Source organism: Mirounga angustirostris, unplaced genomic scaffold (genome assembly GCF_029215605.1).
Source record: "Mirounga angustirostris isolate CCGP_5_RB_7025 unplaced genomic scaffold, mMirAng1.0.hap1 SCAF_3, whole genome shotgun sequence".
Lineage (NCBI taxonomy): Eukaryota > Metazoa > Chordata > Mammalia > Carnivora > Phocidae > Mirounga > Mirounga angustirostris.
Window position 1 is genome coordinate 111,607,194 of NW_026991711.1, and position 19,786 is coordinate 111,626,979.

The window sequence follows — 19,786 nt, forward strand, 5'->3', positions numbered from 1 at the left end:
ATGTTCAATTGAGTCCCCGATTTAAAATCTCATATTTGTGTGTGATGGTAGAAGTGCAGAAAAGTCATAGTCTTGTGTGCTGTTCTTGTAATAAATGTTATAACCATTTTTATTTACACAATATATATTTAATCTGAATTTATCTCAGTCTATATTAAATGAAAAGACTGCTTTACTTTTAATGTCAGCAACTAAACTACACTTATTCCCCCAGAGGAGACTAATACAGTTTATGGTGTAGCCTGGGCAAATAAAATATCTTCGTACTCACAGGTAGGGGATGGAAACATTTATTTTCCTTAGGAGCGAGGCCGTATTATTCTCATCTTTCAAGTAACAATAGCTTTGGATGAACACTCGCAAACTTTACACATTTAGTTAACGCCACTGTCCTGGTCTTTTTCATGAGAATGATCATCAAAGTTATGATTGAAATATTGCAAAAAAAGCCCCGCAAAACTTTGATGTGAAACTGGGGGAAGAAAAAGATGTTCCAGCTAATGGCTTGTCTGTTTTCAAAGAAAAAGCTTCTTGTGAAGCTGCCGTGTAGGAAATGGACTAGTGATACTGACTACATTATTTTTTGTTAGAGGATTGTGAAGATTCATTTTATGTGTTTATTCACAGTAAACTAAGTAATACCTGATATTGGAGATTGCATATATTCACAAACAGTAGCATGGTGTTAGAGACGATATGTTCACAAATCGTAATTACGGCCGACATGTACCACAAATATTATATGTCAGGCACTATTCCTCCCCACAGTCCTATAGGGGTAAGTACTTTTATTTTGCCAATTGGGGAAACCGAGGCAAAGAGTAGTGAAACATAATTCCTGAGGTCAAATCACTTGTAAAAGAAGAACCTAAATTTGAATTCAAGTAATTTGACTCTAGAGCTCTTTATTTGTCCCGAGATCGCATTAAAAAAAAAAAAAAATTCTGTTTCAGGGCTATACCAAAACAAAGTGACAGAATAAATGTTAATTGAAGGCCTGCACTGTCCAATATGATAGCCACCAGCCACATGTAGCTATTTAAATTTAAATGTGAATTAATTACAGTTGACCCTGGAACCAGGGGGTTACGGCGCTCACCCCTGACCTTTCTCAGGCTCTGTTTTTCGTTTTTCCCCTGGAATCCTTTTCCTTCCTTGTCTGCTTGGCAAACTCTTCCTCTGCTTGAAGGCCCACTTTGAATGTGGCCTTCCTTTAGAGTCAGATTTACTGCACCTTTGTGTTTTACACTCTATGCATATCATCTCTGCCAAGTTTTGTCTCGCTTTTGCTGTAGTTATTTTATTTAAGTTGACCTGTCTTCCCAGTCAGATTGTGTGGAGCTCAGAGACCTTAATGCCTAACAGAAAGTAGGCATTCAATTATTATTCAGTTGCATTGAAATAGGGATAAAAAATAGTTAACGGAGAATTGAAACCTGAAGGTTGAAGATGAAGGTTGATGATGAATCCCGTTGCTGATTTTTCCTCTTTCCCTGATGCTTGTTACCCCTCTCATTGCCTTTTATTGGAATAACCCTTCCTGAGGGTTCTGTTCTTAATATCCTTTGTGTTTTGTTTTTAGTGCCACACAAGATAACCCAGGGACCACAGGCTTGTCTGAGTTCAAAGCCGGTGTTTGTAACCACCAAACTCCACCACCATATCTCTAGCTGCCACCACTTGATTTGAGCTTGGTGGGGAGCTGACCTATTCTGAGTCTGCTCACCAACCTATCAGCCTGGCACATTGAGGGGTGAACACTTGTGATTAAAATGAGGTTACGTTGTGGTTCTGTAGCCACCGCTCATTTATCTTCTGCTTTCTCCCCCGAGATCTTGCATTACCAAAGTCGTTTTGTCTAACTTGACAGTAACCCTTCGTCAGAAAAATGACATCGTGCATCTGAAGCACTGTCCCATGTGGGTGAGGTGCTGGGCTGAGTTTGTAATGCTCAGAAAAGGAAACAAGATAAAGTACTGAAAAAAAATAAAAACCTACACATAAATGATCTTAAAAAGATTATAGTTCATTTAGAAGGCATTTTTACAGAGAGAAATTTCTGGAAACATTTTACAGTGTTAGGACAGAACGATTATGAAGGGATTTTTTGGGTGGCAGGTGTAGATGAATAAGCTAAAATACCTCCTTTCTTTGGGGGTAGAGGTCTTTGCTGTTGTGATGTTTTTCTTTTTTTCCTTTTTCCTTGTTGCTGTTCTCCTGTCAGAGACAGCTAAAAAGAAACTTGAACATCTTGATGCAAAGTTGGTAGTAGGTTCACAATTCAGCAGCGTGGAGCACAAGATGAGGTACCAATCTCCAGTCCGAGTACTTGGGGGAGGAGGCTACCAAGATGAATAAAAATTGATTCCTGTTCTGGTTAAACGTACAGCCTGTGGGGGGACAGTTCTTCCCCCTGAATCTTAAACAATAAAAAAATCGTGAGGGTATGCATGTAGCTCAAATAAAATCAACATTTATACTTTAACTTTAGTCCTTACCATATGCTAAACTTTTAAAGAGGAGGACGCATTGTGGGGGTGTGGCTAAAATAATTAGAAACAGGACTTCATACTTGTAAGGGCTCTCACCAGAGAAGTGGATGTTGACGTGGAATGCCATGCCACAGAATACTCCATTTCTCGCTCTCTCTCTCTCTCTCTTTTTTTTTCTAAGATATTCTTGCCAGCACCCCACAGGTTTAGATTTAGGGAGCAGGTATAAAGATGACTATGAATTTGGGGATGACAGTTTTATATGCGTAATGCTCCAAAAAAGCTTTTGTTCACTTGCTTTATACTTACAGATATGAACGTTTGTCAGTTTTCAATTAGTTGATGAGCAAATCTCTGCCAAGCGGGCCAAAGTTCACAGTGTGCCCTGACGGAGTCTTACCAGGCAGGCTGGATTCTGCCCACTGTGGGCAAAGGTGCCCAGTAACGAAGGAACCAGAGCAGCAAAACAGCGCTGTGTATTCTGAGAAAGGTTGCAGTCTGCTTTGCATTCAGACAATGAAGATTTGCACTTGGGGTTTGGGGGAAAAAAGAAAAAAAAAAAAGAAAAGGATGTGAAGGAAACAAAACAGAATGAAATGGAAGCAAAATGTTGGCAAAACTCAAATTGCACTGGATTTATACTTACTGGATTTTTGAAGTAAGCTGACAAGAAAAATTACCTTCATTGCAAATCACTGAAGGGCTTTTCTATAGAATAAACACACTCACAGAGAAGAGCTAATTCAAAGGAAGCTTCAGTATGTTAATATAATAATTAAGCAGTAAGGCACAACAGGCAGCCCATTTCCAAGGAGCTCAGCATGCCTCAGGTGGGGTATAAGGTACAAGGCTGAAGGCTAAATGACTTTAACCACCTGAGATTGCCTATAATCATCTTAAAATATGATACGAGATGAATATTGCCCTCATTGGAAGGTATTTACTTATGCAAATAAGGAGAAGGAACCAAATTCTCTGTATTTTGTGGGCAGTCTTTAAGAGTTGAATTATTGGAATCAGCCTCAAAACTTGGAAACTTCAATGCTTCTAATTGGAGCCTGCATTTTCCCATGTTCTTGGTGGTCTTTTTTTCCTTTTCTGAGTGGCTCATCTTTTCATCCTTTTTATGAACCATCCTGGGGCCAAATTATTTCTGTTTGTAAAACTTGTACACTCTCTTTGGCTTATTAGTTGTGTGTGTGTGTGTGTGTGTGTGTGTGTTTAAGGTAGTTTTGCTAAAGCAGCTCAACAGCCTTGTGCCTGGGTAGCTTCATTTACCACGAAGCAGATCAGATGCTACTGTGTGCAAGAGGCCTCTGGAATCTTGTGGAAATGTACATTCTGATTTTGTAGGTCTAGGGGAAAGCCTGAGGTCCTGTATCTCTGAAAAGCTCCCAGGAGGTTACAATATAAATGGCAACCTCTATTAGGTCTTTCAAATATCAGAGAGCCATGTGATGATAGGAAAATAAAGGCTATAAGATAGGGAGGTAAAAAGACCAATGTTTTCAAGCAGTTGACACTCTTTTCTGGTTGTTGATAATTGATCTGATAAGGAAGAAATGACAGACCATGAACCATGAACTTGCTGGGGATTAGAGATAAACAGATTAGTCTTATTTTGAGTTTGGGTGATATGGCTAAAGACAAGAGAATTCCATTTTGATATAAATGTCACAAGAAAATCTCAAGTCAGTGACATATTATAGCTTTGGGGCTTTGTTAGAAGTTCAGTTAAGTCCAGGTAACTGGTGACTAGAAATAGATCGAGAGGAAGGAGGTGAAGACTGGTTTTAACTGAATAGGCAGAATGGTTTTCCACAGACACTTGATACTTTCCTTCTGTGTTTTGGCATTCTATTATGTTTGTGGATTTCTTTGGGCCCTAAAGGTAATGTGAACATGAATTCCATAAATCTGTAGTAAATGAAACTGGTGAGAAAAATAAGACAAATGCTATTTTCTTGAACTCTCTCTAAATGGAAACAAATGATGTTTTTGTTCGTCTGTTTATTTTGTCTTGTTTTTGTTTTTCCAAACAAGAAGTGTCTGGGTGGGGAAGTGCTCACAAGTATCCTGAGCATTCAATGTGAAACAGCCTGAACTTCCAGCTTCTCATTTGCTGCAGTGTTTAATTCTGATTATTTATTTAGCCTTAATGATGGCCAGTCAATCCGAAGTCCTAAGAAGGAATGATTCTCTTCTGAAATGGGTTAAAGATTTCCCTGGCTTGTGATTTCAAGTTCGCCCCCAACGTCAACTGTATTTCCTTAAAGCATCCACAACAATCTGAGCAAAGTATGGTCTGCCATACTTGCTAATGGCCTCTCAGAAATATTTCTTGGTGCTGGTATCTGGTCTTCATTCTTCTCGTATCCTTGACTTGACTTGGTTGGGTTCTTCATGATCTCTCATCTGGGTTACTGTCCTTGTGAGTGATGTGAAACTCAAAGAGGGTTCTTGTCATAGTCTATAAGGATGATACTCCCATAGAGTTGTCCAGTACATGGCCTGTGCAGCCTTACACAAGGGTACTCTCCCTCACAGTAGACTTTACCCCTCCATGAGTGACCCTTGCACAACTTCCCTAAGGCTGTTCTCACAAAGCTCATAAAACTCAATGCCTGATTAGCTCCCTTTTCCCTTAGACCAAACACCTTAACATGGTAGAAAACTCCAGTCCAAGCTACCTCTGCAGTTCCATCTCCTGTCACCCCACCTAAGTTAAGGGTACTACTTATCTCACTTGGCCCACACTTGTTCCTATATAACTCCTTTTGTGTGTCATTCCTCCTGTCTAGAATTTTACTCAAATGTCTCTTCCTCTAGAAGCCTTCTCTAATGCTACTGGACAGAATTAATTCCTTACTTTCATTTTGTTGGTACTTCCATAATTATTTATATGCATATTTTGCCAGTTATATTGTATTATACTTATATTTATGGCTATTATCCCTATGAAATGGTTCTGTTGTCAATTTCTTACCTTTTTAGCCCTGCATAGCTTTGACATCTGATTTCGCAAGGTTGACTGGTAGTTAAGCCAGGGGGCTGGGATGCCTCTCTTTACTTGTTACTTCTGCATGACATCTTTTCCTACTGCCTGCCAGGATGCAGAGAGCAGCTCTCGTAGGGAGAGGACAAAGGAGATGATGTGGGAAGGCTATGATCCATCACCAACAGCCCCCCAAACCTCTCACACCCTCCAGTGTCACTTGATACTAGCTGCTAGATAATCATTATTTTTTTTTAAAGATTTTATTTATTTATTTGACAGAGAGATAGCGAGAGCAGGAACACAAGCAGGGGGAGTGGGAGAGGGAGAAGCGGGGTTCCTGCCGAGCAGGGAGCCCGATGTGGGACTCGATCCCAGGACCCTGGGATCATGACCTGAGCCGAAGGCAGACGCTTAACGACTGAGCCACCCAGGTGCCCTAGATAATCATTATTGATTGCTTTGACAGTACTAAGAATACTAATGTTAACATTTGCTGAAGAGAAAGTCTTAATACCAGGTATTGAGTGTTTCCATTCATGATCTACTTTAATTCTCATCCAGCCCCAGAAGTATATGTCTTGTGAAGCTAATGAAATTTAAGTTTTCAGGGCTATTCATTTACAAGGGTTCCTTCCAAAGAAAGCCCTGTTTTTAAATTGCTTGTTAAAAATGCATAGTTCTCTTTCAGATTCTAAATAAACATTCTAAATAAACATAATAAACATTCTTTCATACCTAATTGTGTGTGTGTATGTATGCGTGTATGTGTGTGTATATGTGTGTGTGTGTGAACTTCCAGCTTCTCATTTGCTGCAATGTTTAATTCTGAATATTTATTTAGCCTTAATGATGGCCAGTCAATCCGAAGTCCTAAGAAGGAATGATTCTCTTCTGAAATAGGTTAAAGATTTCCCTGGCTTGTGATATCAAGTTTGCCCCCAACGTCAACTGTATTTCCTTAAAGCATCCACAACAATCTGAGCAAAGTATGGTCTGCCATACTTGCTAATGGCCTCTCAGAAATATTGTGTGTATATATAGTATTTGACTTTAAGATTTTCAACACCTGTGTGCACACATGAAATACTTTCCTTTAAGGAAGATGAGCTTGCAATATATATATATATATATATATATATATATATGTGTGTGTGTGTGTGTGTGTATATAAAATATATATGTATTATACATATATATGTATATATAATACATATATATAATATATAATATATAATATATATGTATTATACATATATATGTATATATATAATACATATATATAATATATAATATTAATATATATATAATTTTTTCCTTTAAGAAGATCCTCCAAATGGTACAAGCCTCAAGACCCACAGAGCCTAGACCTGCCTTGCCTTGCCCTATAAGGTAAATATTGTAAAACATTGCCATAACATCAAAAGTGCACTCAGATACTTTAACTACAGAAAATACAGGGTTGTATCATTGCCAAGTTAATGAAAAATGATACTTTTAAATTGGTCTGTTCTGTCACAAAAGAAGCACCAAATGTAAGACACTGAGATATACACTGTGAACAAGGGGCAACACCCTGACCTGAGAGAGTCCCAAATGATCGCAAGCAATCACTTCTGAAATCCCAATCCTACTGGGCCCACCTTCATTTGGGAAAGGGAACCAAGTGAAAACTAGCAGGCAGTCACCAGGAGGGTGATCAAATGTGAATGCTCATTTCATTAGGGTTTTACTTCATCTGTGTATTTGTGTCGTCTATGAGAACTAAAGATCAGAGAAGTTAACTAACTTGCCAAAAATTGCATAGCTATTAGTGATTGAGCTAGGTTCCAAACTGAACTTTGTCTCTATGAATGTTTGCTGGTTAATTTTAATACTTAAGACAAAACTAAACAGAGAACGTAATTATTGACTTCCTTCTAATCCCTTCTGCTGCTCTTTCTGCAGTCCCTTTATCCTAACCCTTTCCTCATGGCCTCAGGGAGAAGTGAGGTCTCCAGGACATCATGATGAAAGGATTGACACCTGTCCTAGGTCTTTTCTAACTCCCGTGATCTACTTTCAAGTTGTCATCCAAACTTTAGAATTGGGCTTGCTCATTTATTTGTTTATTCCCATGGGTATGTCAAATTCTAAAACTTTCTGCAAAATAAGACTTTGACTTACACATTGCCATTTTATCTCTTACCTCCCTTGTTTCCCTGGAGTACCCAGACTAATACAGATTTCTTTGACCCTGCCTTTGGAAACTGGCCAGTTCTCACCCAAATATACACCTCTGTCTAATATTCTCATGGGAATCCCTAGTCTGGCAGGGGCTGGCAGCATTCATCTTTGGCAAGACCTGTGAGTCAGACAAGGCTCACACCATAATAGAGAAGGGGTTTACCGGGAATACCTTTATAGGTGATGTCTTTTTTTTCTGAAACATCAATTAAGGAGCAGCTGCAAAGGAAAGGAAATACTCCAAATGAACATTGTCTGTAAAATCTAAGATATATATCTATGCAGAAGCATTTTTTCTAATAAATATTGATCAGTTTGAATCTTGAAAAGTTCAACCTTTTGTTAGAAATCTTCCTCAAATGTATTAATATTTTTCTATTTTCTTTGATGAGGTACATTGAAGAAACTCTAACAATTTCTTAATAACTTGGGATCAGCATAGTGAACATAATTTATTTTATTCAGCACTAACTTAGGGATGCTCTCATGGTAGGGCATCTCTGTGTTAATGGAGAATAAAATAATTGCTATTCATATTTATTGTAGTGATGTTCATACTTAGTATAGTGATTAAGTCCTTACACTAAAAAACTCCAGATTGCTCTGCAACTAGTTGTGAGTGTTGTGTCTCATTTCTCAATCTTTTCCTTGCCTGTAAAGCTATTAGCTGTTACTTCCTGCTTTCCTCAGTGGGCCTACCTTTAACAAAGGTTATTCCCCTCTCTCTAGAACAGCGTATCTCAACAGGGGCAATTTTCCCCCAGGGGATATTTGGCGATGTATGGGGACATTTTTAATTGTCACAATTTACAGAGGGATGCTACTGGCATCTAGTGAGTGGAGGTCAGGTTACTAAACCTCTTAGAGTGCACTGGCCGGACCTTCACAACAAAGAATTACCTGGGTCAAAATGTCAACAGTGGCCAGGTTTAGAAACACTGTTCTAGGATTGCAGAAAAAGTGAAGAGTTCTAAAGGAGGATCCGGGAGCTTTGTCTAAAGTTAAAAAAGAAAAAAAAAAAGTGTGTGTTGGTTCATGTTCATTGGTAAGGTCAGGGGCCAGTTTCATTTATTTCTCAAAAACAAAACTATTTTCATGGATTGAGGTCCTTTGACCTCCAGCTGGGTGGGACCTTAGTATTTGACTTTAATTAAGGTCTTCAACACCTGTGTGCACACACAAACAACTCTCCTTTAAGGAAGGTAAGCTTGCAATTTTTTTTTTTTTTCCTGTTCTGGAGTTATTTGGCTCAAATGCTATTGCCACATTAAAGGTTTTTCACTGTGGTAAAAATGTTGTGGTATGTAGTATATCTCTAAGGGATTTCAAATTTCTATTTACAACTACTTTTATGCTGTGTAAGTCATATGCTAATTGTTTAAGTCTTTTCTGCTGTGATTTGATAGTATTGGAAAACTGGTGACCAACTAGGCCTTTCACCCCTGCTTTTTTTTTTTTCTTAACAACATTCTTCAGGGAAACTTGATTTTGAACAACAAAAAGGTAAAAGGTCTACAGTGACATAATTCTTTTTGAAGGAGATTCTAGTGAAAGCCACTTGATTATCTGTAATCTTCTACTTCTTTACCCCTTCTTGTAGGTTTTCCAATAGTTAGAAGTCATTGACCCCAAAGGGAATCTTGCTGCTAAGGGCTGGGGCTGCATGAACTCTAAGAAGTGCCCAGTTCTGACCTCCTCACTAAATGGGCTCGAAGTAGGAAATCAATTCTTTCAATCTTAGAATAAAGATAAATTGTTTTTTCTGAATGCCCACCTAATCTCAATGAAAGTTTATTCTGCTTTACTAGGTTATGGAGGATATTTGTTTAAATGATTTTACACAAAGATGTAAAATCTTTCTATACCAGTATTTAGCATATACCTTACTATATATATCTTGATATATAATGCATTAGCTATGGAAGTACTTTTTTTTTTTGTAATGCATATTTGGCTAATTTGACTTGATTTCCTTGCATTTTACCAATTATGTACATTTATTTAGTGCATAAAAAGTGTAACAACTAATATTGAAGTGTAAATGAGTATGCATGTTCTACCACTGTTTTATTCAGATGTGATGTGTCAAAATCAATTTGATATGAAATGCAGAGTGATAGATAAGAGTGATAGATCTAAGGTATGGATAGTGCAGTATGGAATTCTATCAATCTCCAAGCAGCATTGGAAAATAAAGAGTATAATATGATCTTTAATATAAGAGTTTCTTGGTGCACATGAAATTGATCAGATATTATAAATTAGAGTTATACATACATTTCAAGAGGAAAGTTAACTTACGACAACTGTGACTTTGTGTATATATTTATATTACTTTTCTTGTTTGTATACACAAACAAATTTGAAAGTAAAAATAATCCAATAAACTTCAAATAATTTTTCAGTACTTTCATTAGTGTTTTTAATTTGATATTTTACAATCATGTTTTCTAGTTTTTATTTTTCCTTGGAAAGTTACTATTTAATTTTGCTCATGTTTAAAATTTTAAAGGCTGTCTTCAGTGTTTTTATATATCACTTATTGTCACTTTTAAAGGAAAAGTATTCTTTATGTGTCTATTGTAACATTTGTAACTTTAAAAAAATTAGTTTTTGTTTCTCAAGGTCTCATAAACCATACTGTTTAATGTAATGATTTCTTTGTTGAGTCTTATAAGAAATAAGCAAAAGTAGGTGGAGAAAGTGTAGATTTTTCAGTATGTTATATCAAATTACAATTACATATTAATAGAGTATTTTTTAACTTAGAAATTATAACAGTTCTACTTGAAAAGAAAGCAGTCATTTTTGTACTTTGAAAGAATTTCTAAAGGTGAACTTGGAAGAAAAGATTAAAGGAAGATGGAAATAATTGATGATCCTTTTATAAGTTTTTAGAGAAAAAACATGCAAGCATTGTCTTATGAAAAAGTTTTTTCTTACAAAACTGCACTTACATCTGAAATATTGTTGTCATATGAAAGCCTTAATTCCACTGAAGTGTTCATATGCATAAACTATATACATAGCTGTCCCTGGTTGGAGGAGCAAATCTCTTTTGAATAATTTTTCTTTATACTCTTCCCATTTTTGTATAAATTTTCTTAGAAGTCGTAAATGAAGCATTTCCCCCCCACTCTGGGACAAAGCCCTAATAAAAATAGCTAAATTAAGATTATTTGGTAAATTAAATATCTTTCTAAAGTACCAAAATGCAAAGGGCCGTGGTTTTTGTTTTTTTGTTTTTTGTTTTTTTTTAGATTTAGTTATTTATTTCAGAAACAGAGAGAGAGTGGGCGGGGGAAGGGAGAGGGAGAGAATCTCAGGCAGACTCTCCACTGCGAGCAGACTCCCCAGTGAGCCTGGAGCCTGATGCTGGGCTCCATGCTGGGCTCAATCCCATGACCCTGAGATCATGACCTGAGCTGAAATCAAGAGTCGGGCGCTTAACCTACGGAGCCACCCAGGCACCCCCCAAATGCCGAAGTTTTAATGTGAGAGTCATAGCTGCAGTAATCATTTTGCTTTGATATTCCCTTTTCCTGATTCATGTCTCTTTAACCACAATTTTTTATCAAATTTTATACAGAAAGAAGCAGTTGTTTTCATTGACTCTCTACTCTCACCAAGAAAGATATGTGTAATTTTAACATAGCTAGAAAGTATCTATATGCAATTATAATGTGGTGTTTTCCATGAATGAGTTTCTGCCTCTATTCATTCGAGTGATTTAAACTTTCCTGTTTTCTTGTTATACCTAGATTTTACATCAGATATGTAGAGGGAAAGAATCAATCTCTTTTAATCATTCCTCTCAGTGCTTTGAGACACCAATTCTCTGTGACAAGTTCTGAGCCTGGGTTTCCAGGCAAGGCTTATCAGAAGTTTAAGATTCAGCCTAAAAAGTACGAATTTAGATGCCCCTGTTCACTACAGCTGTAAATGCCACTGTAAAAGAGAGTGCATTGCACATCTAGAAAAATCTGCTCTGAGCTTCCCTAAGATGATGCTGAAGTGTGGCATTATGAATTCCAAAATGAATTCATGAAGAACAACACTGGAGATCAAATGTATTATGTGCGTGTGTCGCAGCTAACATGGCAACTGGAGCACAGAGCCTTTTTTTCTCACTTTCTGCCAGCCATAGCTTAAACTTCCCACAGAGGATGGGGATTAACAGGCTGTCTCCTTTGGGGTGGGGGGAGTTTGAGTCAAATAAAATGTAGAATCTGCAAATGGAGCTCTGAAATGATGTAGTTAACGTTACATATGTAGTCTATTATGGTAACTGAGAACATGTGTGTCATAATGTTGGGCAAACCGATTCTAAAAATGGGAGAGAAGAGAACAAAAACTGACCCCCAAATTCTGCTCAAATCACATGATCCAAACAAGATGCGCTGTTAGGAAAGATTTAATAGAATACAATTCTCTCCTGTCCACCATGCCTATCCCTACCCTTTTCTGCCCCTCCACATTTCCCCTCTTAATTTTTAGATATAGTTTTCATGTATCAATCTGGATGACTAATTTCCTTATTATGCTGGAGTGCCAGTATATCTTTTAGACTTTACTAGTCTTCTCTGAACCCAGGGATAGCTTTAAAATACCATGAACTCGAAATATTTCCCAAGAAAAAAAAAATGAAAACCCTCTGACATAAGGACCTGAGAGGATAGAGGACCTGGAAGACATCAAGACTGTTAGACCTTAGGAGACACTGACCATGCATTTGGCACCTTGATCATTACATCACTGGTGAAAACCACTGATGCTGTTTGTGCTCAGGTGTTCATAGCCCTATCTGGAATGAGTCACTCGAAAGGGAATACATGGGGAATAAGTACAAATGTGGAAATGATAGCTCAATCCCAGTCTGAAGAATTACTAAGTGCAGAGTGGGAGATAAGTGGTAGGAAATTAGAGCACACGAAAGAGTTAGACTGAGTATCAAGCAGAAGAAGGAACCAAACGTTTTGAAACATGAGTTGGAAACATGGCGGATAGCACACATGCAGGGCACCGGGGCACTGATATAATGAAGTTAATTTGAAACTTAGCCAAATTTAGTGACTGTTGTGGGGTTTCATATTATTTTTTTTCTTTTCCTCTCATTGACTTGGTGACTTTTGTTTGTTTAGCCTTGCATTGTTCTCAACTCATTATTCAGTTTAAAATGTAAACATGACAATATACTTTAAAATGTGTCATTTAGGGGCGCCTGGATGACTCAGTTGGTTAAGTGTCCAACTTGTGATTTTAACTCAGGTCATAATCTCAGGCTTGTGAGCTCCAGCCCCATGTTGGGCTCTGCACTGGGTGTGGAGCCTGCTTAAGATTCTCTCTCTTCCTCTCCCTTTGCCCTTCCTCTCTCTCTCTCTCAAAAAAAGAAAGTCATTTAAATTCTTATTGGTGCTATTGCAAACTCCTGTGTTTTAACCTGAGCTGTGGGAACCCCTCTATTCATTTTCTGGGGATTCTAGAACACCAGCTCATCAGCAGATATTTTTAAATCAAGGAGAGGGGGAGTATAGTCAGTAGTCAGTTTATAGATGGAAAATTAAATGGACTATGAACACATGACATTCTGGGGTTGTACACCCTATCAAATACTGCTTAAGAAGATGGAGAAGAATAGGTAAATCACCATCCTTCCTTCTCTCCTCCTTATACTTCTACCCCAATAGCTCTAGCAGACATGGAAATTTACAGGATAAATGCCAGATAATACTTGCCAAAGGGAAAAAAAAATAGAATTTCTAACTCTAAATCCACATGGTTACTTTTGCTTGCCAATCGTGTCTCTAAAATGTCTTTACAACATTCTTTCTCTCTCTCATTCTTGTAGCTAAGTGTGGGCCTCTTTAACTTCCCACTTGTCATTTACATTGCCTCTTGCTGCTACGGTAGTTCCTATTCTTCCCTTCTTTAGCCTCTCCTCATTTTAATTCCTTTTGTGAACATTTGCCAATTTAATATTCCCAATGAAACTTACCTACAATGTACAATGACATGTCCCTTCTTAACAGTTTCAAAAAATTTACCAGATATTAGCCAAATATCCTTAACTTGATACTCAATGCCCTCCTATAATATGGTTCCACTTTATTTACAAGCTTATCTCCAAATGATGACTTTTAGGCTCCCTTATTCTAGTCAAATGGCCTCATTATTGTCCTGACTCAAGCCATAGTTTCCCACTCTCGAGTCTTTGCTGTCACTGGTCCTAGGTCTAATAAGCCTTCTTTCCCATTGTTATGTTCAGTGGTGCCATGCTGACCCAAGACATTTTCCCTGATTGTTTTACTTAAGTCATCACTTATGAAATTTTTATATTTGTACATGTTTTGTGGCACACCAATTTCTATCTTATAGTATAGTTCTCACATAGAGCTATATTTGAATCTGTATTTTTATCACATCTATCTGTATCTGATGTGTCTTTCTTGGCTGTATATTCAACCCATTTTCCTTACATGCATGGTCTGGATAAGATTTACCTTTATATTCCCACTGCTCCTAGCACATGGCTTGATGCATGAAAACCTTCAAATATCTGTTGAGTGAATTAATAAATACTCTTCAGAGTTTTAACACTTGTGTATCTTAAATGCATTCACATGAGTTTTGCAGATGATTCTAACTGCTTAATTTTTCTTTACAAACACTGTCATTTGCCCATAGTTCTTGGTCATCTATGTCTTTTTTTCAGAAGACGGTATCTGGAAAGGCACTTGGAAATTCTACATTTTAATTGTTCTCAAGATTGAGTCAGCTTAGTCATATCTTATCAATTACACAGGAAAGTTTATTTTTTTTCATAGAAAATAAGAAACTGAAGAGAGCCCTGGAGAAGATTTCACAACTCTGTTTAGTAACCTAGAATTATGGAGTCTCATAAAAATTATGTCATCAGTTGCCAGAGGGTAAATTAATTTATTATTCCTAGTTGTGTGTAATGAGAGAAACAACTGATCATTTTGATATGATGTAAACAAAAGAAAATTGGAAAAGTTAAGAAAATATCCATACTATTGTGGTCATATAAGATATTTGTAGTAGTAGGTATTCAAGGATACTCAAGACACATTTTGGCTTGAATTACCTGATTCAAAGACACTCTTCCCTACTAATATGAATTAAAACTATAAATTTTAATATTTTTTATAAATAGTAATCATTTTGTCTTACTGAGAATATATTTGGGTTTATGCTTGCCAAAATAGATGTTTAAAAAATGTTTTAAAAATTAGGCAATGATATTTTTCATGTAAATGGATGCCAAATAACTGATTTGGCCAATTTTGTGATTTATTTCACAGTTTACAGGATAGTTTCACTTACATTTTTTCATTTAATTTAATTTTCAAAATAACCCTATGAGATGTGTGGGATTGATTTATTTTACACATGAGAAAACCAAATTACAACAAATTTAGGTTTTGAATACCCAGAACTAGCTAGGTGCGGAGATATACCTTCAGATTCTAGGCTAGTGTCTTTCAAAGCACCATTCACCTTATAGTAGTATACTATATGTTTTCAATAAATATTTGTTAGTCAAGGAATATTGTTCAAGGCTGAATATAGTATTTTTAGAATATGGGTGTATCTGGCATAAAATTATATTTGATGAGTGAGTATCAACAGATTAAATTTATGTAATAATAATTATGTAGAATATGATTTTTAAAATAAAATGTAGAAATACATAAAGTTTGATCTTTGTACAAGTCTTATATTCTGCATGACATACCTTTGAATGATTCAGATACGGGTCCTCTCTGGGCCCAATGGTCTCTCTAGATCCTTTACTTCTAATACTGAGAATGTGTTATTGAGATAATAGCATCCTTATATGCATATGATTGATAAATTCATGCATTTTCTAAGAGATAATTTTGGATTTGTTTTTAAATGTTGGGTAACATTAGATTACTAAATGATTCCTTATCTACTGTCAATTATGTGATAATTATTTACTAATGGTCATATCTGAATGCTTCCCTTACTTTTATGTATACATTTCTTTTTATAATAGCAATGAAAACACTCCAGGCCACACATTTCAGCATGATTATTATACCTCACAGGTGGTTAAATCTATTTTAACTGCCTTTATCTCTGGATTCTGTAGCTCACCCACAGTTTTGACCACAATAACTTTTAAATTAAGGGGTTTTATTGAATTTTAATTAAGGACAATGCTAATACTGGTACTCTAAATTTAGCAAACTTGAAAGACACTTGAGTTTTAGCAAAATAAATAAAAAGGTGTCTGGAGGGTAGCACAGAATGTAGGTCACAAATCAGACAATTATTTTGAAATATTGGTTAAGTTTCTAGTATGTTCCAGGAGCTGGACTCTGAGTGAATGCGAGTGTTATGACAATGATTTTTTTTGTCTGTTAATGCCAAGAAAATATAGTTTTTTAGTTTTAGATTTCATATATATAAAATGGAAATAACTGAGTGATTTTTAAGCACATGCTCTATTTTATAGTTGTTTTTTATAACATTTTACTCTTAATGGACATATATAACGTCTTTATGCTTAGAAGTACATTTGATTCATTAAGGTGATGAAAACTTTTTAGCCCTATAGGTATTAGTATTTTCAATTTTTAAGCTCTTTTTTTTCTAATATAATACAATTTTCTAGATCCTACCATACTGATAGTTACATTTTCATTATCTGTTGATTGAAATATTATGTAGTAGTATTAAGTCTAGTATAATTTAGTAGTGAATTTGAATTTACCCAAATAAAATATTTTTTTTTTAAGATTTTATTTATTTATATGACAGAGAGAGACAGCGAGAACAGGAACACAAGCAGGGGAAGTGGGAGAGGGAGAAGCAGGCTTCCCGCTGAGCAGGGAGCCCGATGTGGGACTCCATCCCAGGACCCCGGGATCATGACCTGAGCCGAAGGCAGACGCTTAACAACTGAGCCACCCAGGTGCCCAAATTTACCCAAATAAAATATTCTACATATTTTTGAAAAATAATATGTGTAAGAGATATACCATTTTGTTAACATACAGTGTTTTGTTTTCTTGTTCCCAGTGACTCACTGAAATAATGGGCTTTTCAATGGGGTTTAATATGCTGAACCTTGCAGCTGTAGAAAACATATTTCAGAACTCTCTCTCTTTATCTTGGATGGGGGTGCGTTTAGATCTAGTGTGGCCTGGTGGTTACACTGGAATCAGATAAACCTGGGTTCTGCTCAGGGCCCAGCATACTCCATGCCTAACAAAGTATGAGTCACTTAACTTCCCAAGCCTAAGTGTTCTCGTCTGTAAATTGGAGAGATTTAATGACAACTACTTTATTGGGTTGTTACGAAGATGAAGCTGAATTATAAATGTGAAATAATTAGCATGTTTCCTGGCACACACTACGCATTTTGGGATGTTACTGTTGTTATCATCATTATCATCATTGTTCTTGTTGCCAGGAACTCCCTAACCCTCACTCTTCACTATGGTAAGGATTGACAGGTATATTATTATTCACTGAGATTGTGTGTCTAAAGTGTGCTAAAAACATGAAAAAATGAACAGTTCAGTAACTTAAATTTATTGACCTTCTTTAGTGTTTCTCTTATTAAGCCCTATTCAAGGTTGTTTGGCTATAGCAACACAAGTTGGAACATTCACATAATCCAGTAAGTTATAATTCATTCAGAATTTTAAAGCATGTGCCACATGATAATTTTAAGAAAGAACAACAGTGCATCTAAAATTACTCTAGCAGTGGAAGACTGAAGTCTCTTTTGAGAACATTGGAGGGTACTTATTCAAAAGAACCTAAACAACCTATAGGGTTATATTCCCTCTTTGAATTGTTATATTTCTCAAGTGGTTATTGGTTAAGTAGTTTTAAAATTTGTATTTTAAAATGCACTAAGTTGATCTAAAATAGTATCTGTGCCTCCTTACCTACCTGGCTTGTTCATGGGGCTGGATGTGCCCAATAGGTCTCAAATGGAAGCAGTCAATTCCACAAACAAATATGGAAGTGGCCTAGTTCACTCTAGACCAATCTCCCTCATTTTGCAGTTGCTAAAACAGTTTGTACAGTGTTTTCGGGACAACTTTAATGGTGTGCTTGAAGGAGGGTTGATATCTCTGTGTCTACAAAAATGCTTTGGCTGTGCATGCAAGAGAAGTAAATCAGAGAGGTCATATCTTATCTGTGTGGCTACACTCATGCACATTTACTGGAAGGACAGAGGAGAGGACAGAGTCCAGCATTTAGGAAACACATTTATTTGATGAATTAGGAAGAGTAAGCTACCTACAGAGAAATTGAAATCCTCATACACTGCTGGTAGAAAAGCAAATTTGGGAAGCCACTTTGGAAGAATGGTCTGGTAGTTCCTCAAAAGTTAAACATATAGTTACCATATGACCCAGAAATTGGGTATATACCACTCCTTGGTATATACCCAAGAGGGACTTGTCCATGCAAAAACTTGTACACAAATATTCATAGCAGCATTATTCATGATAGCCAGAAAATGGAAACAACACACATGTTCATCTGCTGATACATGAGTAAATGAAATGTGATAAAGCCATACAGTGGAATATTATTCAGGGGAAAAAAAAAAAAAGAAAGGGACGAAGTAGAGTTACATGCCACCCCATGGATGAAACTTAAAAATAGTATTCTAATAGAAAGAAGCCAAGAACAAAAGACTACATAGTATGTGGTTCAATTGATATGAAATGTCCAGAATAGGAAAACCTAGAGACAGAAAATAGATTAGAAGTTGCCTGTAGCTACAGGTGGGGTGAGGTGGTAGGAAATGCGGAATTACTTCTGATGAGTACAGGGCTTCTTTTTGGAGGGATGAAAATGTCCAAAAATTGATTGCAGTACTGGCTGCACCACTCTGAATACACTAAAAAATATTAAACTACACTTTAAGTGGGTAAATTCTATATGTGAATTATATCTCAATAATGCTGTCATGTAAAAAAGAGTGAGTTGCAAATCCTGCCTGTGTATCTCACAGATATTCATGATCAGTTTCATAAACCAGACTATCATGAGGATTTTCAGGTTTCAAGTTTAGAGTAGTTGAAACATATTTTTCAAGAACAGTATTCACTGAAATGCATCAAAGTATAAGTGCACTCCCTGAAGAAATACTTTAACTCATGAGCTTAAATAATAACCAAATTTAATTCATTCCAGGTACATTGTCATTAAAGAAACTGCTGGCCAAAATGTTGAAATAAACATTTAGCTACTAAGCGAACAAATTAAACTCCTTTATGATTTAATTGCACCAGTGAGTATTTCTTTCTGGAATGTGTTTCTGCTTTGATACATTTCAATACACATCATGAATTATGTTGAATGATGGCATTTCAGCATGTGTGTGAGTATGTATATACATATGTATTTTCAAACAGCATTTAAAATGTTATTTAAAATATATATGCATGTGTACATGTGAACATTCCAATTTCAACGTTTATGTGTATGTATACAATACAGAAAGACATATTCCCGTAAGTCCCGTGCAATGTAGTCATATTGTGGAGTATATATTTGCCAACTACTTGCAAGCATTAGCAGAAATATTCACTCTCTGCTTTCTCTCCTTTCCACTCCATATATATACATATGTGAATGTACAAATATTTGATAACGTTTATTTACCACGTGATAGACCCACAGTATTTATAGGTGGCTCTTTTGATCATCATGCATATTTTGAACCACTGGAGCTATTTCGAGGAATTTTTAGTGCTTTGAAAATATACAGCATTTCACTCGTAGATGCACACAGATTCATGGCAGTGATTATAGAGAAGGAATGACTATAAAAAATACAACAAAACAGAATTCAGCCCAAATCTCTTCCTACTCTTAAATCTCAGTGTAATGCTTTTCAGTCCGTTGCTTCTTTCTCATGGAATTCTTTTACAGTGTTAATGTCAAATTTAAAACATATTCCTCTTAACCTATGGATCATCTAATGAGAAATGAGAACTTACCCTGTGAAAGAGAAATTATTTTAAAATTCTCTGAAATTAAAAAAAAAATTTCT

General features: G+C 36.2%; 1 long non-coding RNA gene across 1 annotated transcript in view; it reads right to left on the minus strand.

Moving 5' to 3' along the window:
* Positions 1-364: 364 nt before the first annotated feature.
* The window catches only part of LOC123839432 (uncharacterized), a 40,485-nt gene continuing 21,063 nt past the window's right edge, over positions 365-19,786 (minus strand). The window contains exons 2-3 of the long non-coding RNA XR_006789637.3: positions 2,802-3,021; positions 365-2,419 (exon numbers count right to left, since the gene is read on the minus strand). This is a non-coding gene — a long non-coding RNA (uncharacterized LOC123839432). The remainder of the gene's footprint in view (positions 2,420-2,801; positions 3,022-19,786) is intronic.